Source organism: Lampris incognitus, chromosome 3 (genome assembly GCF_029633865.1).
Source record: "Lampris incognitus isolate fLamInc1 chromosome 3, fLamInc1.hap2, whole genome shotgun sequence".
Classification (NCBI taxonomy): Eukaryota; Metazoa; Chordata; class Actinopteri; order Lampriformes; family Lampridae; genus Lampris; species Lampris incognitus.
In genome coordinates this window covers 113,841,330-113,869,241 of record NC_079213.1, presented here as the reverse complement: position 1 = coordinate 113,869,241, position 27,912 = coordinate 113,841,330, and the positions used below count along the sequence as shown (strand labels likewise).

The 27,912-nt window shown below is 49.0% G+C and overlaps 1 protein-coding gene across 1 annotated transcript in view; it reads right to left on the bottom strand.

Moving 5' to 3' along the window:
- LOC130110541 (TSC22 domain family protein 2-like) overlaps window positions 1-27,912 on the bottom strand; it is a 67,192-nt gene that overhangs the window by 35,927 nt on the left and 3,353 nt on the right. The gene's annotated exons all lie outside the window — the stretch shown is intronic.

Below are 27,912 nucleotides of genomic sequence, written 5' to 3'. Positions count from 1 at the left end.
GGAGGCATGTGGTAGTCTGCAGCCCTCCATGGATCGGCAGAGGAGGTGGAGCAGTGACCGGGATGGCTCGGAAGAGTTGGATAATTGGCCGGATACAATTGGGCAGAAAAGGGTGGTGGTGGGGGGGGGGTCTAGACTACACAAGACAACACAGCACATGGTCAATATGTCCATACTTATAGAACCTGTAAGTACAGCATAGTGTGATGGTCTCTATCCCAACACTGGACCCACTGAACCACACAGGGACTTATCACTACAACCTATTTACTGAACTACACAGGAAATACACCTCCTTACTCTATCAACTGCACACTCGCGTCTCTCGTACTCGCTCTCTCAACAATACTGCTGACGCATCTTAATACAATCAATTTAGAAGCACCGAGGGTCAAGACGTTCTACTCGCCACCCACATCTGTAAGAATTCCTCCAGTCAGCATGTAGGACAAGGACGGGGGATAGCAGAGCCTTCACACCTCACGCTTCTTGACCACGCAGCAGAAGAGAAGGCATTAGCAGATGCCTGCAACAAATCACAACTAGCATCCTTTACATACCGTACCTGAGTGAATCTGACAGACAAATTACCCTCAGCGAAACCTGCCCTCAACAGCACTCTAGCCCACAGTGGGCTCAAACCTGGCTCACAGCTGCAGGTATGGATGAAAAGGAAGACTCTGAGAGGGATATGGGGCTGACAGTGCCACCATTATACTGGGAGAGTAACGTCTTAACACCTTCTCAAACTAATCTGTTTTACTGCCTCAGAAACCCCAGATGATCTGACTGCGTGTGTCCCGCCTTTCAGCAACCACTTAGGATTTCCCATAAGTACCTGGCATCGCTTGTCACATACTGACCATAAAGATAATTGTTTTGTTTCCCCCGCCTGGCTCATATTATTGTTGGTCCATTCAGCAAGACAATCCACACACACACACACTGCAGTAGCCATGTCACAGCCGGGTCTTCGCTGTGGACATATGTCTCCCCCGTCTTGTTGAAACAATAAGACATGGTGTTGTACACATAAGGACTCGGTGAGTTTGCGTTCAGTAGACTGAGGCCAAGTGTTGACAACAGACCATTAAAAAACTGCTTCCAGGGGGCATCCGGGTAGCGTGGCGGTCTATTCTCTTGCCTACCAACACGGAGATCGCCTGTTTGAATCCCCGTGTTAGCTCCAGCTTAGTCGGATGTACCTACAGACACAATTGGCTGTGTCTGCGGGTGGGAAGTTGGATGTGGGTATGTGTCCTGGTTGCTGCACTAGCGCCTCCTCTGGTTCAGTCGGGGCGCCTGTTAGGGGCGGAGGGGGAACTGGGGGGAATAGCGTGATCCTCCCACGTGCTACATCCCCCTGGTGAAACTCCTCACTGTCAGGTGAAAAGAAGCAGCTGGTGACTCCACATGTATGGGAGGAGGCATGTGGTAGTCTGCAGCCCTCCCCGGATCGGTGGAGGGGGTGGAGCTGAGACCGGGACGGCTCGGGAGAGTGGGGTAATTGGCCAAGTACAACTGAGGAGAAAAGGGGGGCAGGTGCTCCTGTATTTTTGTACTGTGTTACGGTAGAACAGGTCCCATTTTGAGTACTACAAACTGTAGAGTATTTGTAGTTGTTGTAGCGTCCTGTTTTAGAGTCGATTCTGGGCACAAGGCCCGAACTTAAGGCAGAATCAGAAACACTTCGTCGTTTAATTTCACGCACTTGCACACATGAAATGAAACGAAATATGGTTTCCCCCAGCCCACAGCAGTGCAACACAAAGACAACAACACAATCCAAAAACTACAAGAACACACATACCCAAACTTACACACATATCCAAAGTAAAAAAATGAAATAAATAAAAAATCACGGTTCAGAGGGAACGAACGCCAGCCAGGATGACCGTCAGAACTGCCGGTCTGCATGAGCTAGCAGACAGCTTAACCTGCCCTACTTCCGTGTCCTGTCAGACCACCCCCAGTGTTTCCTTTTTGGGCACAGCTCCAGGCAGGGCCGTGGTCCATGGGTCCACAGGATGCAGCAGACCAGGCTCCCTCAGCCAATCCAGCGCCAGCTCTCTCAGCCAGACACCTTCAACTCCCCCCCCCCCGCACTCCACACGATGACACTAAAAACACAGTCAAGGCTAGGCGAGGCCGCCACCAGACCGCCCTCTGTGTTATTGGAACTGCCGGTCTGCATAGGCTAGCAGTTAGCATAGCCTGCCCTGCTTTCACGTCCTGTCAGACCGCCCTTGGTGTTTCCTCTTCAGGCACAGTTCCGGGCAGGGCCGTGGTCCCTGGGCCCACAGGACGCAGCAGATCAAACTCTCCCTGTTAATCCAGCACCAGCTCTCCCAGCCACCAAACGAAGACAAACTTAGTCGCAGATGTGGACAAAGACACTGCACGGACGGTACTGGGTGAGGCTGCAGCAAGCAGGAATTTGCACTGCCATCTTCCCACACGGGAAGCGGAACAGAAGTAAACATTAAATTTATACAAAGGGACTGAGTCAGCCTGTGAAGACAGTCAGCACAGTGCTAAAGCCATAAGGCGCCACAGCAGAGGGCCAGTGCTGCACTGACTCATGAGGTTGGTATAAAACACCTCAGCAATTTCAAAGCAGCAAGAAAAAGCATTGCAAAGTCTGAAAACGTCTTTAAATCCACATCAACAACCCCTCATTGTACAAGTGAGAGTGGGAGTTCTCAATGAGCATGGTCAGAAAAAATGTCCAAATGTGAAACAGATGAAGAATTACCTCCCAACCAAATCAACTCTTGACACTGTGAAGTAAAGCATGGTCCAGCAAGAAGTAACATATTAGAAACGATTACAAGCAAAAGGTGGCACACAGGGGGCGTCCGGGTAGCATAGCGGTCTATTCCACTGCCTACCAACACGGGGACTGGTGGTTCGAATCCCCGTGTTGCCTCCGGCTTGGTCCGGTGTCCCTACAGACACAATTGGCCGTGTCTGCAGGTGGGAAGCCGAATGTGGGTATGTGTCCTGGTCTCTAAACTAGCGCCTCCTCTGGTTGGTTGGGACGCCTGTTCGGGGGGGGGGGGGGGATAGTGTGATCCTCCCACACACTACATCTCCATGGTTAAACGCCTAACTGTAAGGTGAAAAGAAGCGGCTGGCGACTCCACATGTATGGGAGGAGGCATGTGGTAGTCTGCAGCCCTCCCCTGATCAGCAGAGGGGGCGGAGCAGAGACCGGGACGGCTGGGAGGAGTGGGGTAATTGGCCGGATACAACTGGGGAGAAGAGGGGGGGAAGGTGGTACACAAACTCAAACACATCGACGTATACAGATGTTTACCTCCAGGAGACAGATGGTGATGTCATCACCTGGCTATTGTGGTGATGTAAGATGGTGATGTCATCACCTGGACACTGTGGTGATGTAAGGCGTGACAAACCCTAATAGATAAGCCAAAGAACCGTCTGCAAGAGTGAAGTAACCGTTCCAAGCTACTCTCCCATGATGAATCACATCGCCTTCGCTGCACACACCCATTCACTATAGTGTGTGTGAGTGTGTGTGTGTGTGTGTGTGTGGGGGGGGGGGGGGGGCTCGAATGATAAAAGGTGATGAAAGGAAACTTTTTTTGGGGGGGGATTTCCCCCCCCCCTTTGTCTCCCCAATTACATCCAGCCAATTACCCCACTCTTCTGAGCCGTCCCGGTCTCTGCTCCACCCCCTCTGCTGATCCAGGAGGGCTGCAGACTACCACATGCCTCCTCCCATACATGTGGAGTCACCAGCCGCTTCTTTTCACCTGACAGTGAGGAGTTTCACCAGGGGGACGTAGCACGTGGGAGGATCACGCTATTCCCCCTCCCCCACGAACAGGTGCCTCAACCTACCAGAGGAGGCGCTAGTGCAGCGACCAGGACACATACCCACATCCGGCTTCCTACCTGCAGACACGGCCAAATGTGTCTGTAGGGACGCCTGACCAAGCCGAAGGTAACACAGGGATTTGAACCGGCGATCCCCGTGTTGGTAGGCAACAGAATAGACTGCCAAGCTACCCGGACGCCCGATAAAAGGAAATTTATGCACCAAGTTGAACTTGACTCAAGAAAATGAGAAATAGTAAGACAATGGGAAAGGAAGTGTTTGATGGAGCACGCACGCACACACACACACACACACACACACACACACACACACACACACACACACACACACACACACACACACACATCTAAGACAAAGGCAGAAGAGAAATGGCCCCTGGTACATACCGCTGCCTGTTCATATGTGTAGGTTTAACCTAGTTGAATGCCCAAGTCCTCACGTCGGTCCCCAGTTGGCGGGACTTGAGAAAACAACCCAGTAGGGAAAATCCAGTCTTCTGCCCACGCTAGCTGATGATGGACTACATGCTCACACTTACACCTGCAGTACCACCACTACCCCCACCCTCATCTCAGATATGTACTAAACTCAGATTTCATCCGCTGTTTGGCATATTCCACCGACCAGCTGACCATCTGAACACACTGGCTGCAGCAGGACTCCTCCGTGGAGGGAACCATGTGGACACTACCGACACTTCACAACGATCCTCCCTCACAGCCAAACACCTGCACTCGCAGCTCACTGAGTAGCAGTCAGCAAAATGCTCACTGCAACTTCTAAAAGACAGGCGCTGTTTGGGAAAGAGTCCATCCACATCCTGAAAAACGGCTCCACACGCCGCCTTCCTGCAGGGCCCTTTTCAAGATGGCCGACGGTGGGTGGGCCGTGCTTTGGGTCTGCTGACAGGCTGTCGGTATGATGTGCTTCTGAAACCTGCAGACCAACTCGTTCACCCGCTCGGGGAGGAGAAGAGTCTGGAGGGGAACACAGCCTGATCGACAGCTGGGAGTATTGTCAAAAAAGAAAAAAAGGCACTTCAACAGCAGGCTGACAGACTGTCTGTCTCTGTCTGTCCAAGATTCTGAGACTTTCACGTCGCGTCTCTTCCAGTAACTTACCCTGAATATGTGCAACACAGAGAGAAAATAATGAATAGTTGTAGACACCAGCAAATCAGATCAGTCACACACACACACACACACACACACACACACACACACAGAGTGAGCGAGACAGACAGAGAGGGAGAGAGCAAGCAAACGAGAGACCGAGACACAGAGAGAAAGAGACAGAGAGAGACGAGAGAGACAAGCAGAGAGAGAGAGAGAGAGAGAGAGAGAGACAGAGAGAGACAAGCAGAGAGAGAGAGACAGAGAGAGACAAGCAGAGAGAGAGAGACAGAGAGAGACAAGCAGACAGAGAGAGACAGAGACAGAGAGAGACAGAGAGAGACGAGAGAGACAAGCAGAGAGACAGAGAGAGACAAGCAGAGAGAGAGAGACAGAGAGAGAGAGAGACAACGAGAGAGAGAGAAAGAGAGAGAGAGACAGAGAGAGACAAGCAGAAAGAGAGCGACAGAGAGAGACAAGCAGAGAGAGAGAGCACAACAGAGAGAGACAGACAAGCAGAGAGAGAGAGCACGACAGAGAGAGACAGAGAGACAGAGACAGAGAGAGACAAGCAGAGAGAGAGACAAGTAGAGAGAGAGAGAGCACGACAGAGAGAGACAAGCAGAGAGAGAGACAAGCAGAGAGAGAGACAGAGAGACAACGAGAGAGACAAGCAGAGAGAGAGAGCACGACAGACAGAGAGAGAGAGAGAGAGAGAGAGAGAGAGAGAGAGAGAACAGAGGGGTAGATGACTCAAACACAGCTGCCAGCCATGCTTTCCACACATCCTCATTACTCATCATTCAAACATCACAGGATGGGAGGGGCCTCCGCTGTGAGACCTCCTTGTTCTAAACCAGCTCCCCACCCGACCCCACTACCCCCCCCCATCCCACCCTCCTCCCGTCCCATGGAGCTGAAGGTCTGTGACTCACAGAAGTTTCTACATTTAACAGCTGGACTCTTGGAGAGCTGCTGAGGGGTTTGATCTCCCACATGGTCAGGTCTGCTCCCCCTTTTTCTCCAGGCTCCCCATCCATCTGCCTTAAACACCTCCTGTAAAGCCCCTGCAGATACGTCACCATTTAAAAACAGGCCATATAACCCTCTATGACGTGAGGGCTTTTTCTCAGAACCGGTTATTATCTTATTACCACCGTTTGACTTCCTGCTGCTTTCACCATCTTTTCTTGTAGCACTAAGATCCATCCATTACTCATGCCACCGATCTGAATGTGGGTCGCGGGCCGGGTTGCGGGTAGCACTAAGATATTTCTCTTCATAAAAACTGTATTAAAAATGTGAAGATGACGATGAAGATACTGGGAATAAAATGTGGAGTTGGAGTCTGCTTGTGTCCCATGTCACACACAGCCTGTGTGAAAGCCTGAGCCCAGGTGTGTTGTGGGGTTGTGGTTGTGGTAATGTGGTGATGGAACTTAAATGTTGTCATTTCCTGGTCTTAAAGGCTGCATTACAGTAAAGTGAGACCATTTTCTGGACTTATTCCACTGTTTTAGAGACATGAACAATGAATGTCTCTACCTGCTTGGTAGATGGTAGATGGCGGCGCAAATTCACGTTTGCAGCGGCCTCACCCAGTACTGTCCATGCAGTGTTTTTGTCCACGTCTAAGTTTTGTATTCGTTTGATGGCTGGGAGAGCTGGTGCTGGATCGGCTTGGAGAGCTTGGTCTGCTGCGTCCTGTGGGCCCAGGGACCACGGCCCTGCCGGGAGCTGTGCCTGAGAAGGAAACACCAAGGGCGGTCTGACAGGACGTGGAAACAGAGCAGGCTATGCTAACTTCTAGCCCATGCAGACCAGCAGTTCCGATAACACCAAGGGCGGTCTGGCGGCGGCCTCGCCTGGCACTGACTGTGGTGTTTTTGATGTGGTCATGAGGAGTGCAGGGAGGTGTGTCGAGGGTGTCTGGCTGGGAGAACTGGCGCTACACCAGCTGGGAGAGCTTGGTCTGCTGTGTCCGGTGGGCCCAAAGACCACCGCCCCTGCCTGGAGCTGCGCCTGAAGAGGAAACACCGATGGCAGTCTGACAGGACGCAGAGGCGGGGCAGGCTAAGCTAACTTCTAGCCTATGCAGACCGGCAGTTCTGACAGTCATCCCGGCTGGCATTCGTTCCCTTGGACTGTGATTTTTTTTTTTTTTTTTTTTTTTGTTTAGATATATGTGTTAGTTTGGGTATATGTGTTCTTGTAGTTTTTGGATGTGTGCTTGTCTTTTTGTCTGTGAATGTTCTCATTCATCCAGGTCATGGTTATCCAAAGAGGTTGAATCAAGTGCAACTGGACTTGGTATATATCCGTGAAGACGTTTCGCCTCTCATCCAAGAGGCTTCCTCAGTTCGTGCCTTTCTGACAAGACCAAGCTAGTCTGACTGGCTGGTGATGAGACTCAGAAGAGCCATGGACATCTATAGCTCTGACAATGACTCCGAGAGGATAAATTCTGAGTGTCATCACCAGCCAGTCAGACTAGCTTGGTCTAGTCAGAAAGGCACGAACTGAGGAAGCCTCTTGGATGAGAGGCGACACGTCTTCACGGATATATACCAAGTCCAGTTGCACTCTATTCAACTCCTTTGGATGTGCTTGTCTTTGTGTTGCACTGCTGTGGGCTGGGGGAAACAGCATTTGAAATGGAATGACACAAATAAAGTGTTCCTGATTCCTGCGTGGTCATCATGTCCACATGACTAATGATCATTTATCATCAGTTACTGCTGTGTAAAGATCTTATGAACGCACTAAATATCACGTTACTGATATTGAGGTATTCAGTCAGAAATATTGTGACGTTTGATTTGATTCTCTCATCACCCAGTCACTCAGAATCTGCAGTATCTGAAGGGAAGTTAGTGTTAATACACTTTCAAAAGAAGAGACCAGATGAGTATCTTTCAGTTCCTCAGTTCCAGTTAAACGTTACTGTAAAACCCTTCCCTCCGAGTAGCTGTGAGGCACAAGACACACCAGGCCACTTCTTGAGTAACTCTGAAAGGTTGGCTAACCATGGCGAAGGAGATGACTCAGGACTGGGGACCTTGCATCATATAGAGACTGTTCACAACTTGAAGGTTCTACACTCGTATGCCAGGAACTGAATCATGACTTGACCCGGTGTCTAGGAGTGTTACCATTAAAACTGCCCCAACGTCTGCCAAAGGCATAACCAATAGGTGACATTATTTTATCATACGGCGACATAATGGACAGTCTGTTCCCCAGCCTGGCTCTTAACGCTAGCAGGCCACTGACGCCATATAATGGCCATATTGTTACATTCATATACTGCTTCTAAATTAGTCACCTAATTTGTAGTCATTGGTTAGTGGTCACAGTGGCTGCAAGAGGCACAAAGCCCCATTTTACTTCTTTCTGACAGTCAACAGTTGAAACTAGTTCAGCGTAGAAGCAACCGGTCTGTCTACCATGCCGTCTGACGTGCACGGTGAGCCGTCACAGCCCACCGCCCTTCAAAAATACACCTACAAACAGATGTAGTGCTTCTTGAACACTTCCATGTGTTCACTGGACATGACATGTTTGGTTGATGTTTTGTTCGCTAGGTGGTGTGATATCAGAATCAGCAACACTTCATTTGTCGTTTCATTGCATGCACTTGCGCACATGAAATGACACGAAACATCGTTTCCTCCAGCCTACAGCAGCGCAACACAAAGACAACAACACACACCCAAAAACTACAAGAACACACATATCCAAATTAACACACATCTCTAAACTACAAAAAAAAAATCACTGTCCTGGAGAGCGAACGCCAGCCAGGATGACTGTCAGAACTGACCGTCTGCATGGGCTAGCAGTTAGCTTAGCCTGCCCCGCTTCCACGTCCTATCAAACAGCCCTCGGTGTTTCCTCTTTGGGCACAGCTCCGGTCAGGGCCGTGGTCCCTGGGCCCACAGGACGCAGCAGACCAGGCTCCCTCAGCTGATCCAACGCCAGCTCTCCCAGCCAGACACCTTCGACACACCTCCCCGCACTCCACACAACTACACTAAAAACACAGTCAAGGCTAGGCGAGGCCGCCACCAGACCACCCTCGGTGTTATCGGAACTGCCGGTCTGCAAGGGCGAGCAGTTAGCTTAGCCTGCCCCACTTCCATGTCCTATCAGACAGCCCTCGGTGTTTCCCCTTTGGGCACAGCTCCAAGCAGGGCCGTGGTCCCTGGGCCCACAGGACGCAGCAGACCAAGCTCTCCCAGCCGACCCAATGCCAGCTCTCCCAGCCACCAAACGAAGAAAAACAGACACAGACGTGGACAAAGACACTGCATGGACGGTACTGGGTGAGGCTGCCGCAACCATGAATTTGCACCGCCATCTTCCCACACCGGAAGTGGTAAGATGTATCAGTACAGATACAGGAAAGTGAACTAGGGCCTATCATTCTAAAGAGAAAAATTGTTACATCAACAAATATGCTTCATCAGACAATGTTTGATGTTTTGTTGTTCTATATACAACATCTATATACAGGTTACGAACGCCCGATTTACGAACTCCTGTACTAACGAACCGACCTCCGTAAAGCCTGTTATTTTTAAAAATCAAGTTGCACACAGTGGTTCATACTAACGAACGGACGGACTACTTTGTGTGATGCTCAAAACACTGCACGTTTTAGGCGGTCCCCCGGCCTGAGGGAGAACAACCCCACGCCATCGTCGCCATTTTAAGTCGGTAGCGTAAACACTTTGTGCGTTGTGTTTTGACTTAAGACTTTCGTGTGTTTACCCTCGTAATCGTGGTTTCAAAGCGTAAATCTGATGCAAGTGATGGCGCTGCACCGAAGGAAAACCATCACGACTCAAACGAAAGTGGAAAGTGTTCAGAGGGAGGTGAAATGCTCTTATCCTTTTTTCACTCACCCGATGAGGCGGGGAGGCGAACCCAAAGAGGGCTCTCGTTTCTGGTGTCAAAGTGTCAAACGGCCGGCCTCCACCGCTCGCGACCCGCTACCGGGACAGTGGCAGGTGGGGAGTTCGAAATGTAAGAAATGTTTCTTTAAAGTTTTCTAGTTACATTTATTATCATCTCTGCATTACTATGTTTATGATGTTTTAGGGAGGATATGTACTATATACTAAGACAAGCATTACTATGTTTATGACGTTTTAGGGAGGATATGTACTATATACTAAGACAAGCATTACTATGTTTATGATGTTTTAGGGAGGATATGTACCATATACTAAGACAAACATTTGACTAATGACGCTAGATGTGAACTGTATGTAACGGTTTCGACTTACATACAGATTCGACTTAAGTACAGACTCAAAAGCAGAACTCGTTCGTAACCCGGGGACGTCCTTTATAGATATGTCATTATTATCTCTGGCTTTAACATCTTCAGTTCCATGCAAACGCATTTCAGCCTGAAAATGATCAAACTCGTGCATTCCAACATTTCTCCCTGGCATATGAATCCCAGCTTAGCACCATAAAGTCCCTTTACTGCACACAAGCAGATGATTTCAGTTACCTGATTAGACATCCAAATCAAGCCTAAACAAGTTGGTTTCCAGCCCTGTGCAGAAAACATGACAGCAGTCACATAGTCATAACATGGTTTTGAACAAATACAAAAAGTTGGACAATCTCACCCTGTGAAGAACTCTGTGACGCCTTAGGGGCTTTGCACAATAGGAAGCAGCGAATTACCACCTTCATTCATTACAGTGGGAGCCTGGCAGTAGCTCTGCTGCCATCCCTGGCAGCGTCAGCGGCACAGGAGGGGTCGGGCAGCTGTCGACAACATGCATAAACACACAGCTTCTCTCCATTTCTGCCACCGCTACCCGAGTTTGACCATGTCAGACTTTTGCCGTCGGCCAATGAGACAGAATGGGGGGAGGACAAGACTGCGTAGCGATGACACTATCCGACCGTCACTAAAAGTCACATTCACTCACAGTTTTCTTTTTTAGACAGCTTAATTAACTCGTCTGGATGCGGGTCACAGCTCAATGTCGTCACCATCTTCTTACATGCAAACAAAATGTTCTTCCCGTGTCTGCAGTGGGTTTTCTCCGGGTGCTCCGGTGTCCCCCACCATCAGAAAGACATACATGTTAGGGTTAATACTCCTGTCTGTGCCCCTGAGCAAGGCATGGCAAGACAAACTGGAGTCGGTCCCCAGGTGCTGCACGGCGGCTGCCCACTGCTCCTAGCAACACAGCTAGGATGGGTTAAATGCAGAGCGTAATTTCCCCATGGGGGTTAGTAAAGTATATAATATCAGACTAGCTCTCCTCCCTATGACCTTCTCAAAATCCCGCCCAGTGACCCATAGACAGTGATGGTAGATGCCAAGTTAGATTCTGGAAAATATGGTGAACTCAATACTAGATTGATTGCATTCGTTGCCTGTTTTACTCAATAGCTGCCAGGGTGGTAAGTTCAGGGGCCGTGACTTCAGTTTGTTTTTTTTTATCCCCCCCCCAGTTGTATTCGGCCAATTACCCTACTCTTCTGAGCTGTCCTGGTTGCTGGTCCAGCCCCTTTGCCGAACCAGAGAGGACTGCAGACTACCACATCTCCTCCGATACATGTGGCGTTGCCAGCCGCTTCTTTTCACCTGACAGTGAGGAGTTTCACCAGGGGGACGTAGCGCATGGGAGGATCATCCCCCCCCCCCCGAACAGGCGCCCCATCCGACCAGAGGAGGTGTTAGTACAGCGACTAGGACACATAACAAAATCCGGCTTCGCACCTGCAGACACGGCCAATTGTGTCTGTAGGGAATGCCCGACCAAGCCGGAGGGACCACTAGGCTGAATCTGGGTCCATTTTTGACAAAAGTGGGTGCTCTGACATGTTGACATATCCTCTAGTAAGAGGGTGTTGTCTTTAAACTGCTGTTTTATAAAACCTCTGCCCGTCACAAGACAGCAACCAATAAGAAGCATTTTATTCAAATGTCCTTAATGCGAGCCATGGCAAAATTAGGTATCTGCTGTCCTCCTCACCCCACAGTTCACCCCCCCATGCCCCTTCTCTTGTGTATGTGTCAGGTACAGAGTGATAATGAGGACCTGTCAGTGAGTTATCTTTAGACCGGGGACTTCCTTAACACTGGGACTGTACATACCTCACATTCTGGTTCCACCACAGACATGGGGTACTAAGGTGTGAGGCAAGAGGGGCTGCTGGTGTGCTCCAATGACCTGAAGGTGAAGGTGGGGTTGTGAGTGTTTTGTGTGTGTGTGTGTGTGTGTGTGTGTGTGTCAGTGGATAATGCAGTCAACATGGGATTGCACTACATCCGCCAACACCTCAACTCCTAAGGGACACACGCAACGGTCCTGTTTGTGGACCCCAGCTCAGCATTCAACACCATCATGCCAGATATTCTCCACTCCAAACTTACCCGGCTCACTGTACCAGCCCCCATCTGCCAGTGGATTAAACACTTCCTGACAGGAGGCAGCTGGTGAGGCTGGGGAAAATCATATCCAGCACCCGCACAATCAGCACTGGCGCCCCCTCAGGGATGTGTGCTCTCCCCTCTACTCTTCTCCCTCTGCACAATAACTGCACCTCAGGTGACCCGTCTGTTAAACTCCTGAAGTTTGCAGATGACACAACCATCATCTGCCTTATCCGGGATGGTGACAAGTCAGCATACAGACTGGTGGTTGGTCAACTGGCCCTCTGGTGCGCCCATAACAACTTGGAGCTGAACACGCTCAAAACAGTGGGGATCACAATGGACTTCAGGAGGAGCCCCCCAATACCACCCCCTCTCACCATACTCAACAGCGTGGTGTCTATGGTGAAAACCTACAGATTTCTGGGTTCCACAATCTCCCAGGACCTAAGGTGGGCATCCAGTGTAGACACAACCATCAAAAAGGCCCAGCAGAGGATGTGCTTTCTCCACCAGCTCAGGAAGTTCAACCTGCCTCAGGAACTGTTGATTCAGTTCCACACTGCAATAATCCAGTCTGTCCTCTGCACATCCATCACTGTCTGGTTTGGATCAGCCATCAAACAGGACAGGGACAGACTACAACGGACATTTAGGTCTGCAGAGAAAATCACTGGTGCCAACCTGCCCTCGATTCAGGACTTATACACCTCCAAACTCAGGAAACGGACAGGCAACAACATTGCAGACCCATCACACCCTGGTCACAACCTGTTCCTGGGAAATTCAGAGAGACAGAAAGAAGCCATATTCCCATCCAATCATCAAGCAAATTAAGAAAACTTTTCTAAAGTCGCGAGAAAATAAAATGCAAACTAGTTTTATTTCCATCAGATCTGTTTAAGTGAATTAAACCCTTTTACGTGTGCTAGGTTAAATGTCCACACTTCCAACACCCATGAAAAAGATGGACCAGTTAAGCTTAGAAACAGCTGATCATGTGATTCAATTCTATTCGCATTACATTTTTATTCAATGAATGAGTTTCGATCGCCAGTTACCACGTGAACTCTTTATCAGTGGAAGCATTATCAAAACAAGCTGTTTCCATCCAGACTTTTTTAACGCGATACTTCATAATGTGCATAATGTAAAAATGCTATGACGGAGAGAGAGAGCCAGAGAGTGGGAAAAAGAGAGAATGAGCGAGAGAGAGAGAGCGCAAGAGAAAGAGAAAGTGTCTCTCTGACTGGGTGCTGGTGGAATGTATGTCCTGACAGTAAGTACAGCTCACAGCTGTCTGTGGAAAATGAGCTGCTCCCTTGTTTCTGGATGCTGTGGCAACAAAAATACCGCCCCCCCCACCAACACACACTACTACTTCTACTTTCGGCTGCTCCCGTTAGGGGGCGCCACAGTGGAACATCCGTTTCCATCTCTTCCTGTCCTTTGCATCGTCCTCTGTCACACCAGCCACCTGCATGTCCTCCCTCACCACATCCATAAACCTCCTCTTTGGCCTTCCCCTTCTCCTCTTCCCTGGCAGCTCCATATTCAGCATCCTTCTCCCAGTATACCCAGCATCTCTCCTCCACACATGTCCACACCATCTCCATCTTGTCTCTCTTGCTTTGTCTCCAAACCGTCCAACCTGAGCTGTCCCTCTAATATACTCCTTGCTAATCCTGTCCTTCTTCATCACTCCCAATGAAAATCTTATCATCTTCATCTCTGCCACCTCCAGCTCCACCTCCTGTCTTTTCATCAGGGCCACTGTCTCCAAACCATATAACATAGCTGGTCTCACAACCATCTTGTAAACCTTCCTTTTAACTCTTGCTGGTACCCTTCTGTAACAAATCATTCCTGACACTCTTCTCCACCCACTCCACCCTGCCTGCACTCTTCTTCACCTCTCTTCTGCACTCCCCATTACTTTAGACAGTTGACCCCAAGTATTTAAACTCATATGCCTTCGTCACCTCTACTCCTTGCATCCTGACCATTCCACTGTCTTCCCTCTCATTCACGCATGGGTATTCCATCTTGCTCCTACTGACTTTCATTCCTCTTCTCTCCAGTGCATACCTCCACCTCTCCAGGCTCTCCTCAACCTGCTCCTTACTCTCAAAATATTATCCGTGTACATCATAGTCCACGGAGAGTCCTACCTGATCTTGTCCGTCAACCTGTCCAACACCATTGCAAACAAGAAAGAGCTCCGAGCCGATTCTTGATGTAATCCCATCTCCACCTTGAACCCATCTGTCATTCCAACTGCACACCTCACCACTGTCCTCATACATATCCTGCACCACTCCTACATACTTCTCTGCAACTCCTGACTTCCTCATACAATACCACACCTCCTCTCTCGGCACCCTGTCGTATGCTTTCTCTAAATCCACAAAGATGCCATGTGACTCCTGACCTTCTATACTTCTCCATCAACATTCTCAAAGCAAACATCACATCTGTGGTGCTCTTTCCTGGCATGAAACCATACTGCTGCTCGCTGATCGTCACCTCTCCTCTTAACCAAGCTTCTATTACTCTTTCCCATATCTTCATGCTGTGGCTGATCAACTTTATACCTCTGTAGTTGCTGCAGTTCTGCACATCGCCCTTGTTCTTGAAGATCGGTACCAGTATGCTTCTTCCCCACTCCTCAGGCATCCTCTCACTTTCCAGGATTGTGTTAAACAATCTAGTTAAAAACTCCACTGCCATCTCTCCTAAACAGCTCCATGCCTCCACATGCATGTCATCTGGACCAACCGCCTTTCCACTCTTCATCCTCTTCATAGCTGCCCTCATTTCCTCCTTGCTAATCCACTAAACTTCCTGATTCACTATCCCCACATCATCCAACCTTCTCTCTCTCTCATTTTCTTCATTCATCTGCCGCTCAAAGTATTCCTTCCACCTTCTCAACACACTCTCCTCACTTGTCAGCACATTTCCATCTCTATCCTTCATCCCCCTAACTGCTGCACATCCTTCCCAGCTCAATTCCTCTGTCTAGTCAATCGGTACAAGTCCTTTTCTTCTTCCTTAGTGTCTAACCTCTCATACAGCTCACCATACACCGTTCCTTTGCCACCTCTCTCTTCATTTTACGCTGCATCTCCTTGTACTCCTGTCTACTTTCTTCATCTCTCCGACTATCCCACTTCTTCTTTGCCAACCTCTTCCTCTGTATACTTTGCTGTACTTCCTCATTCTACCACCAAGTCTCCTTGTCTTCATTCCTCTGTCCTGATGACACACCAAGTACCTTCCTAGCCGTTTCCCTCACTATTTCTGCAATGGTTGCCCAGCCATCTGGCATCTCTTCACTACCACCCAGTGTCTGCCCCACACAACATACACACCCCTTATATTATCACTGCTGAACATGACAGGAGACATCACAGAGAATAAAATGTGTGTGTATGTATGTGTGTGTATGTGTGTGTGTGTGTGTGTGTGTGTGTGTGTGGAGGGGGGGTGTCTAAGGTTAGGGCTATATATCCAAGTTAACCATATTTTGTATGCATCTTTGTTGACATTCAGTTTAACAAACTTAAAGCACCATTATGCAACCATTTCACCTTAAAATAACAGCTTCAAAATCATTTTGATGGTGTACTGACTTGGAATAGGGAGAATGGTGCCTCTTTCATTCCCACTCTGCACCCCGAACACCTGTTCTTCCACTATGTAACTTGGGTTGAGCAGATATAATCTCCTGCAAGCAATATCTTTTTCCTAGGGTGGCGAAGTTATGATTCGCCCTACTCTGCCTCTGATTGGCTAGTACTCATTACCTTCGTTGGTTGGGTTGGTTGGTCGTTGGTTGGTGACACGAGGAATGAGATTGGTTAGGGATAAGGTGAGAATATAAGGGTAAGCCAATCAGAGGCAGAGTAGGGCGGGTCATCCTTTCACCATCCTAGAAAAAAACATTTTTTCACGAGCGGGAGATCGTACCAGCTCAACGCAAGTTACATAGTGCAAGAACAGGCATCTGGGGTGCAGAGTGGGAATGAAAGAGGCACTATTCTCCCAATTCCAAGTCAGTGTACCATCATAATGACTTTGAAGCTGGTATTTTAAGGTAAAAAAATTGAATAATGTTGTTTTAACATTAAAACGTTCCTCAAGCACTAAAAACTACTAAAATCATACTATAACTACTACAATTAATAGAACAACAATGCCAACAACGATGACAATATGGGTGCATGATGGGTAATACGTTGGTGAACAATATTATGTATGCAGATGACCTTGTCATTCTTAGTCCCTGTAGCGCAGGTCTCCAGCAGCTCCTTGATATATGCTGTGTTTACAGTGTGCAGCATGACATCAAATACAATACTAGTAAGAGTGTTGTCATGATCTGCAGAACCAAAGAGGCCAATCATCTAAAATGTCCTGATTTAAATTGTCTGATAATAATCTTGGGGTATGTAATAAGGTGAAATATCTTGGACATTATATTACTGAACAAATGACAGACGATGATGATGTTTATAGACAACGCTGCATGATGTACGCACAAGCAAACACTCTGTCACGCAAGTTTGGTGTGTGTTCAGTTAGTGTGAAGATGTCTCTGTTCAGAGCATACTGTACACAACTTTATACTGCACACTTGTGGTCACACTACATATTGTATAACACTTTATACTGCACACCTGTGGTCAAACTACATATTGTGCACACTTTACACTGCACACCTGTGGTCACACTACATATTGTGCAACACTTTATACTGCACACCTGTGGTCAAACTACATATTGTGCAACACTTTATACTGCACACCTGTGGTCAAACTACATATTGTGCAACACTTTACACTGCACACCTGTGGTCACACTACATATTGTGCACCACTTTACACTGCCCCCTGTGGTCAAACTATAAAAAAGCAAGCTTACAGAGGCTTCCAGTAGCTTCTAATGATGCAGTGAGAATACTACTAAAAAGACCTACGTGGTGTAGTACAAGTGAGATGTCTGTGGCTGCAGGAGTCAACACCTTTCAGGCTCTTTAAGAAAGCTCATGTATAAATGTATTTGCCGGCTCGGTGACTCTGATAATGTAATCATCAAGAGTTTAACTAATATAAGACTCAGTACCACGCGCTACCAGTGGTCCCAGCAGTGGGACCACTGGTATAGCTGCCTTCTTACAACACACTGACTTGTCCCTGTTGTGTTATTCTATTGTGTTTACACTGTGTATTGTCTGGGGTTTGTCTTTTACCAATTTTCTTTGTCTGTTATGGACCCTGAGTCTACAGTAAAGTTTTGAATTGAACTGAATTGAATTGAATACTACTGCCACTACTGTAGTAAAGACTCAGTGTGATACTCCAACATGATTGTTTCTTCAGTAGTTTTGTGAAGCAAAAGTAATTGACAGTTTATTGAATTGGGTTAGCTTATCATACAGCACAGGATGCATTTCAGTCTTCAACTCTCTGCTCAGCATGTGCTGGCACTGTGTCACCAGCAGGACATGAAAGAATGCCGACCATCTGACCAGTATGCCAAGTCATCAGGGAATACTGGACTGGTGCAAATAAAAAGTAAATTTAAACAAGCCAGTCCATTTTATTCAGGCATTAAGGGACAATGGCTGTCTTTAAAACATGAAAATAATTATTGCTGAGATGCATTATTGTGTTATTTGTTTTAACTTATTTTTTGTGTAGTTTGTCTTCTATTGGGTTTTAACTTGTAAAACTGAGATTTATAAGTAAATTGAATTAACTTCATTACAACCATCCCCCCTTTTTCTCCCCAGTTGTACTTGGCTAATTACCCCATTCCTCCGAGTCCCAGTTGTTGCTCCACCCCCTCTGCCGATCCGGGGAGGGCTGCAGACTACCACGTCTCCTCTGATACATGTGGAGTCACCAGCCGCTTCTTTTCACCTGACAGTGAGGAGCTTCACTAGGGGGGCATAGCGCGTGGGAGGATCATGCTACCCCCCCCCCCCCGCCCCAGTCCCCCCGAACAGGCGCCTCGACTGACCAGAGGAGGCAATAGTGCTGCGAGCAGGACACATACCCACATCCGGCTTCCCACCCGCAGACACAGCCAATTGTATCTGTAGGGACGCCCGACCAAGCCGGAGGTAACATGGGGATTTGAACCCGCGATCCCTGTGTTGGTAGGCAATGGAATAGACCGCTACACTACCCGGACGCCCTACATCTTTACTATTAACATTACTTTTATTTTATCAAGGTCATTGATTATCAGTTGGAATGGGAATTACTGGCAAACAAGCATCTCATCTTAAGCCACACAGCAGCTCCCAGCATCTGACCTTCCAAAGGAGTGGTCCATCCTGCACAGGGTAAAACTGGACATGGCCCTGACAGTGCCAACCTCCACCGATGGGGCATGAGATCAACTTTCCTACTGGCCTGTGGGTTGGAGCAAACATAATCTCAGGTAGTCAGACCTCCAGAGGTCTGAAGAAACTCAAGCACAAAAAATCGTTAGAAAACGGCGGAGACGCAGTGGGCTGTCATCATACTTCAAACCTATGAAATTAGACTTGGGAGAAAAGAGGGCGGAGCCTGGTGCTGTATTTTACTGTCCTGCCAACAACAACTTATTTGTTCCATGCTAGCCAAATTTTGGCTTGGATGAGATGACAACCAAAAAAAAAACTCAATTTTAAAGCATTTTAGGTTTTCTGTGCTTGCAGAAAATCTTCCCATTTTAACAAGTAAACACAATTATCCATTTTTGTTGCTAGCACTGCTAAGACAAGGAAGCAAACTTGGGTGTCTCCAAACAGGAAAACTAACAAGAGGTGCCATTTCCGGAGGCAGGTGCTTTTTTTTTTCAAACTCAAAAGTCACTCGAATAGCTGCCTCAGGATGTCTGAGGTGTCGTTATTCCAATGTTTTGACAAGTTTCTCCAGACCCTTCATTAGCTTGACTAGATGGAGAGGGCTGGCTACTCTAGATTAAAACAAACTATGCAGAACGTCCTTGAGGACGGGTTCATCTTCACATTCAGTGGAGACCTCATCACTCAATGCAGCAGGACTGGAAGCAACTCCGAGGCTCAACTTTTTGCTAAAATTACGGATTTTTCATTGTTTCCACCAATTAGCAGTGACGTGATGCTTAGAGAAGCTTGTCTGTGATCCCACACTAGCTAGGAACAGTACATCACTAACTTGCACTGACTGACTTTGGGCATGTTCTTTTCATGTGGATTATCTAATGCAGGTTTCATTTTAGCAATGAAGGTGAATGGATATATCAGCCTTCCCTCCCTTATCAACCACCATTCAAATGACCTTGAGCAAGGCATTTAGTCTCTTTGCTCCAGCAGAGCTTCTCGGAGGCCACCAGCAACAGCCTCCGGTTGCACTGGGCAGCTACCAGGTGTCTGTGTGGAGCTACACAAACGTGAAGTAATGCACTAAGACGAGAACAGCTCTCGTGCTCTGCATGAGCTTTTACTCGACAATTTAGGGTTTAAAACAAGAAAACACTACATCAGTTAAGTCAGTCGGTCGGCGATGGCAAGCGAGGTGCCTGGAGGTAAATACCATACAACAGTCCTACTGGCTCTACGCACTGCTCGACTCCCATGCAGCCCTTTTCTCTGGCTGGAACTTCTCTCGCAGTCAACGTCGAAAGCCCAAGTGTCATGCTGTAAGCAATCTGACATGCATGATCCTCAACCCTGATGTAAATCATGTTTCAGAGGTCATTTTCAGGGCTTCGAACAAGCTACGCTGTAAAACACTGCCTGAATGGTTGTAGCAGAGGGAGTGGGGGACTCTGGCTGCCTGGGGGTAAATACCAACTGACTTGTCAGCCTGTTTAGAAGAGGATTTGAGAGTTGGTTAGAAAGAGGCCCATGGCGTACTCCAGATCACAGGCGATATGAACGACTCCCCCAGAGCTGGGGGCCTGGGGCAGTTCATCTGTTCTGGTGGCATACAAAGACTGTTTTCATGTCTCAGGTGAACTGGTAGCCTCAACACATACTGCTCTGGAAACTGAGTGCAGATTACAATGCCCTGCACCCTTGCCAAACCTATGGTAACACCAGGAGAGCTGGTCAATACTGGTCAATAGAAGAGAAGGGAGGGCATAGACCAGTACCGTCAATGCCACAAAACACACCTGCCTATTCTTTCTTTAAAAAAAAAAGGTAGCATGGTGGCCCAGTGGTCAGCATTGTTGCCTCACAGCAAGAAGGTCATAGGCTCGAATCCCAGGCCATCCCAGGTCCTTTCTGTGTGGAGTTTGCATGTTCTCCATGTGTCTGCGTGGGTTTCCTCCGGGTGCTCCGGTTTTCTCCCACCATCAAAAAGACATGCATGTTAGGGTTAATACTCCTGTCTGTGCCCCTGAGCAAGGCAATGGAAAGAAGAACTGGAGTTGGTCTCTGGGCAGGCGCTGCAGCTGCCCACTGCTCCCATACAATAGGATGGGTTACATGCAGAGAACACATTCATTGTAAAAATGCAATTCGTTGTAAGAACACAATGACAAAATAAAGAGGCTTTCTTCTATTGCTAAGAAGGCCACAGAGAGAAGCACCAACTAATGATGGAGAAAAATCAATAGAAATTATATTTATGGAGAGTAGAGTTGGGCAACATCCATCCATTATCCGAGCCACTTATCCCAGTTTGGGTCGCGGGATGCTGGAGACTATCCCAGCAGTCATTGGGCAGCAGGTGGGGAGACATCCTGGACAGGCCGTCAGTCCATCACAGGCCCATACACACACACACACACACACACACACACACACACATTCACATCTAGGGACAATTTAGTACCGCCGATTCACCTGACCAACATGTCTTTGGACGAAACCGGAGCACCCACAAGAAACTCACCCAGACAGGGGAGAACATGCAAACTCCACACAGAGGATGACCCGGGACGACCCCAAAGGTTGGACTACCCTGGCGTTCGAACCCAGGACCTTCTTGCTATGAGGCGACCGCGCTAACCACTGCACCACGGTGCCGCCCAAAGGACCAATAGTCATCTACTAAATATCGCCAGCATCTTGAAGAAACTCATCTGTCACTTGGTACTGTGTCCGGGAGGGCCAGCAGACTGCTCGAGCTGCGAGTCCTAAAGCAGAAACTTAGTATTTTTCACTATGAGTTCCCTCAGCACTTTTCTAAGGCAGTGGTTCTCCATCATGTGTGTGTGAAGGCCATGTGTGTGTGTATATATATACATATATATATATATATAGAGAGAGAGAGAGAGAGAGAGAGAGAGAGAGAGAGAGAGAGAGAGAGAGAGAGAGAGAGAGAGAGAGAGAGAGAGAGAGAGAGAGAACATGCAGGTTTTCTTTCCAACCTAACAGTTCCCAGGATTGTAGTCGACAGAAAAAACTGAGATTTCCTGGCGGTCCATTCTGTTGCCTACCAACACAGGGATCGCCGGTTCGAATCCCTGTGTTACCTCCGGCTTGGTCGAGCGTCCCTACAGACACAATCGACTCTGTGCAGAACCGTAGTCCACTGACTTCCTGTTTCTACTGCAGTGGTCATACCAGTTTCCTGTGTGTTGGCGTGTGCTGTTGACAGTGGCATAATTTTCGGGATGCCTGCAAGATTTACCACGGATAAATGTCAACCACATGAACAGAACTGTCCACACACTTTCACTTGCACCTACCAGCAAACGGGTGAAAAGTGCCAAGTTGTACATATCAAGTTACGTCCACAATTATGAGGATGAGCGGGCGGACGGACGGACGGACAGAACAGTGGACATAACTTGATATGTACAACTTGGCACTTTTCACCCGTTTGCTGGCAGGTGCAGGTGAACGTTTGTGGACAGTTCTGTTCATGTGGTTGACATTTATCCGTGGTAAATCTTGCAGGCATCCCGAAAATTATGCCACTGTCAACAGCACACGCCAACACACAGGAAACTGGTATGACCACTGCAGTAGAAACAGGAAGTCAGTGGACTACAGTTATGCACAGAGCCGATTGACCATGTCTGCGGGTGGGAAGCCGGATGTGGGTATGTGTCCTGGTTGCTGCAGTAGCGCCTCCTCTAGCCAATCGGGGCGCCTGTTCGGGGGCGAGGGGGAACTGGGGAGAATAGTATGATCCTCCCACGTGCTACGTCCCCCTGGTGAAACTCCTCACTGTCAGGTGAAAAGGAGCGGCTGGTGACTCCACATGTATGGGAGGAGGCATGTGGTAGTCTGCAGCCCTCCCCGGATCAGCAGAGGGGGTGGAGCGGCGACCGGGACGGCTCGGAAGAGTGGGGTAATTGGCCAAGTACAACTGGAGAGAAAAGGGGGGGGAAATATACAAAATAAAACCTATCAGCAAATCTTTATTTTGTGATATTTTGAGCACTTGTGTAGCACAGAAACACAAGTTACTAACAAATAGCTGTCATGGAAGCACTGTTCTAAAGTTAGCTTTTTATTTACATTAATGTGAGCACACACACACACACACACACACACACACATTGAGCAGAGTGTGGGCGATATCATCACACATGTATCTAGGATTTGGGTGTCATTACTGCAGTCATCTAGGTTCTGTGATGTTGTCACACGATAATCGTAGTCTAGTGATGACTTTCATTCAGGACAGAACGGCTTGCAGCGGCAGGTCAGGAGAGGTCGGGCCGATGGGCGCCCGCCCCGAGAGCCGGAACACCCCACGTTGACTCCCCTCCCATCCACCCGTCCTGCCCAAGCTCGCCGCAAGCGCACAAGGCTTCTGCAAGGGGGTGCCAGTCACGTCCCGCGTATTTATAACACGTCTTCAACCACCAGTTCTGTCACAAAGGCCTTTACACAGCGACGAGGTGTAAATCCAGATTAAAATAAGACACTGTGGTTATTTTCAGATACGAGACCACAACTTGCTAGCGTGTGTGTGTGTCGGGGTGTTTGTTTGTTTTACCACCCAAATAGATTGTTAAAAAGTGAACACGACAGCACCTCCTAATAATATATGGTTACCTGTCAGAGTGACTGGTTACCAGTCAGGACCAGAGTGTGCCGGCATTCATTCGGTGGCTGAGCGCTGCAGAACGAACAGAGTAAACACAGACGGCAGGCTGAGAAACGGCTGTTTCACCGTGAAGCAAGAACCTGTACTGATTTAGCTGACAAGAACATGTTCTGCTACCTCCTTTCCTTCAATACTACAACCTGGTAAATGAATAAAGTTCACCGTTAGCTCCGACCAGGATCAGGGAACAATGCCGGTCAGTCAGAGAGACACGAACCGACTGGTTTTTACACAACCTGGTAAACCGGGTTCTGGTTCTTGGACGGAAAGACGATGTCGAATGTTGAAAACTAAGACGAAATGGAAATTATATGACCTTTAACACTGCCAGGGAGCAGCTCCAAGGCACTGATAAACCAATCAGAAGATCCCACTTCCATCTGACATAGTAAGTGCCCACATTCAAGTGAGCGAGCATCCATCCATCCATCCATCATCTGAGCTGCTTATCCTGCTCTCAGGGTGGTGGAGATGCTGGAGTCTATCCCAGCGGTCATTGGGCGGCAGGCGGGGAGACACCCTGGACAGGCCGCCAGGCCATCACAGGCCCCCCCCCTCACACCACACCACACAGACACACAACTTAGCACAGCCGACTCACCTGACCTACAGGTATTTGGACTGTGGGAGGAAACTGGAGCACCCGGAGGAAACCCACGCAGACATGGGGAGAACATGCAAACTCCACACATAGGTCGACTCGGGATGACCCCCAAGGTTGGACAACCCCAGGGCTCGAACCCAGGACCTTCTTGCTGTGGGGCGACTGCGCTAACCACTGCGCCACGGTGCTGCCCCATTCCAGTGAGCACCTCTTTATAATTAGAGATGCACCGGCTGATCTGCCGGTGACCCGAATCAGCCGATGTTCAGCTGGATGGGTCAGGACCAGCGACGGTCCGGTCAGTCTGGGATATATCCGAGTCTGTGCTGGTCACGTTCACACGCATGCGACGGTCCACGTCGTGCCCACAGTGGCCCAGACAGCAACGTCACAGCCACACACAAACACACTGAAACGTGGCGAAAACGGACGGTTATTTTGGGCAGGTAAAACGTGTTGGGTAAAGTGGGATATGCTGCAATTCATTTTATTTGTACAACAAAACTCTGTCCAGTAACCCGGAGCATGTTTTTATTTCGACGTTGGTTTGAGAGAGAGAGAGACAGACGGTCCTGTAACCTGCTGCAGATTCGGGGAAAATGTACAAGTTATTTAAATGTCGATGTTTCATTATGAACATACAACTGAAATTTCCACTAAAGAAAAGCTACAGGGTGTCCGGGTCTCCCGGCGGTCTATTATGTCGGTCACCAACACATGGATCGCCGGTTCGAATCCCCGCGTTACCTCCGGCTTGGTCGGGCGTCCCTACAGACACAATTGGCCGTGTCTGCGGGTGGGAAGTCGGATGTGGGTATGTGTCCTGGTCGCTGCACTAGCGCCTCCTCTGGACGATCAGGGTGCCTGTTCGGGGGGAGAAGGAACTGGGGGGAATAGTGTGATCCTCCCACGCACTACGTCCCCCTGGTGAAACTCCTCACTGTCAGGTGAAAAGAAGCAGCTGGTGACTCCACATGTATGGGAGGAGGCATGTGGTAGTCTGCAGCCCTCCCCGGATCAGCAGGAGGGAGTGGAGCAGCAACCGGGACAGCTCAGAAGAGTGGGGTAATTGGCCAAGTACAATTGGGGAGAAAAAGGGGGAAGAAAATATCTAACAAAAAAAAAAGAAAAGCTACAAAAACGTTTATGTATGCTGTCAAGAACAAAACACAAATGGGCCAAAACTGGAGTCGGTGCTTCTCTATTTATAACAGTCCCAACAATGTGAAGTGTCTGTCCACCACGCCCCGTCAACTTTCTAGTGAGATAATACATACAGAGGTGGGAGGTGGGGTGGGGTGGGGGTCTGTCCGGGGAGTTGTAATCAGTTCAAGAGCCAGTCCTCCTATATAACAGAACTGCTGTGTCCCCCAGGGCAGCCGGCTCTCTTTCTATGGCGGGACAGCACAGCGTGCCGGGTGGAGACGCTAACCGTTTGGCGCTGCCACCCCACCCACCCCTCCATAGGCTTTGTTCAACTTTTGTGATGCGCTTTAATTCAGACTAGAGCCAAACAATGAGACCAGGAAGCGATTCCCTGGCGGGCTCGAGCTCGTGCACAGAACAATGTGCCTCTCGCTGCAGGTGAACGTTGGACATTTTAGGAGCCACACTCATGAGGGTCATGTGGGGACAGTGTCCCCCAAACAGATGACTCCTGCTGCTTTGGAGGGCTTACCTGGGCAGTTAAGCGTTAGAAAGACAACTTAATTATATCTTATCTTCTTCTTCTTTGGGCTTGTACCCTGTTCCCCAGGGGTCGCCACAGCGGATCCGATAGCTCCCATCGGTACTTTGTGAGGGCACAGCACCGATGGCGGTCTTGTCAATCGGCATCATGATCTGGGAACATTTTATGTCGGATACCCTTCCTGGCATCTTATAACACTTGTAAATCAACACAGCACCTATCAACCTGCCCTAGAGCCCAAAAGCCCCCGTCTGAAGTTAAGCAAAACTAGCACAGCGACATGCTACCCACACGCGTGTACACCCGGAAACCTTCAGACGTCTCTGGGACAACGAGACAGCTCAGCGACGAAAACACTGCCGTTCCACGGACGGACACCAACTCCTAGCTCAGCATGGACCAGTACCGTGCCAGGATCCGGACCAGTACCTTGCCAGGATCCGGACCAGTACCGTGCCAGGATCCAGACCAGTACCGTGCCAGGATCCGGACCAGTACCGTGCCAGGATCCGGACCAGTACCGTGCCAGGATCCGGGAGCCAAATAGTTAAACAGAGGACTGCCGTGCTGACTCAGTCTGGCCAAGTCCACTCTGCCTGCACACAATCTGTCTGTCTATCTGTCTGTCTGTCTGTTTAGATGCGTCTGTCTGCCTGCCTGGCAGTGTGCCTGTCTGTCTATCTGTCTGTCTGTCTGTTTAGATGTGTCTGTCTGCCTGCCTGGCAGTGTGCCTGTCTGTCTATCTGTCTGTTTAGATGTGTCTGTCTGCCTGCCTGGCAGTGTGCCTGTCTGTCTATCTGTCTGTCTGACTGTTTAGATGTGTCTGTCTGCCTGCCTGGCAGTGTGCCTGTCTGTCTATCTGTCTGTCTGACTGTCTATCCTCCTCACCGCCTCACTGTCCTGCTGCCACCAGTGTCAGGTCGCCATGGTTACACAGACAGTTGGCCCACACTGTCATTCACTCTGCGTCTCCCTTAAACCAACACACACACACACATGATTAGGAAACAGGCACTTGCTGTTCCCTCTGTGACATGGCAGCAGGAACAACACAGGCTGTTTCAGTTGCTGCCTGCTGCTGTGCTCCTGGTTAACGCTTATTAGCTTCAGGAATATGATGATCAGACCTCACCCGTCTACTGACAACACACACACACACACACACACACGGATACACATACAGACACAGATGGACACACACCCACAACGGTGGCGGCTGGCCAGTACAGGGCGCTGGGGCGCCGCCCCCTTCAAATACCAAGAGATGTAAATCTACTTAAACATCCCTCCATCCATTATCTGAACCGCTGATCCTGCTCTCAGGGTCGCGGGACGCTGGAGCCCATCCCAGCAGTCACTGGGCGGCAGGCGGGGAGACACCCTGGACAGACCGCCAGGCCATCACAGGGCCGGGCCGACCCCCCCACACACACACACACACACACGTTCACACCTAGGGACAACCTAGTATGGCCGAGTCACCTGACCTACATGTGTTTGGACTGTGGGAGGAAACCCACGCAGACACCGGAGAACATGCAAACTCCATACAGAGGACGACCCAAGACGACCCCCAAGGTTGGATTACCCAGGGCTCGAACCCAGGACCTTCTTGCTGTGAGGCGATCATGCTAACCACTGCACCACCGTGCCGCCTCCTACTTAAACATGTTAAATATAATGTAGGTGTATAATGATGGAATAAAAGCGTTGTCAGTCTGTGAGCGCCTGTCAGCAGCATTAAATATTGGTTCAAATGGTGTTTGGGTGGTTTCTGTCTGAATACATATACTTCCTGTCTGAATACATATACTTCCTGGGTGAGGGGCGCCGGCCAAACCATACCTTATGTAAGCCCTCAAACTTGTGGCGAGCAGGTGACCTGAGGCTGCTGTCTGATTGGTTTCTTCAGGTTTTCCAGGGGGCGCAGTTCTGTGCGCCCCAGACACTCCCACTTTTATTGGCAGTGACTTGGTATTGTTTTAATGCTTTTTGATCTGATGTGATTGGACAATTCTCGTGGCTGTCAATCATGTTCACACCCACCACGACGCCTCGTCTCAACTGTCAATCACCCACCGTCTACGAGCCCTGATAAAATCTATAGGCTACACTGTCCTTCTGAATACCTTGGTGATTGTGTGGACATTAAAGCAGCTGTCAGGTGTGCTGCGCCGAG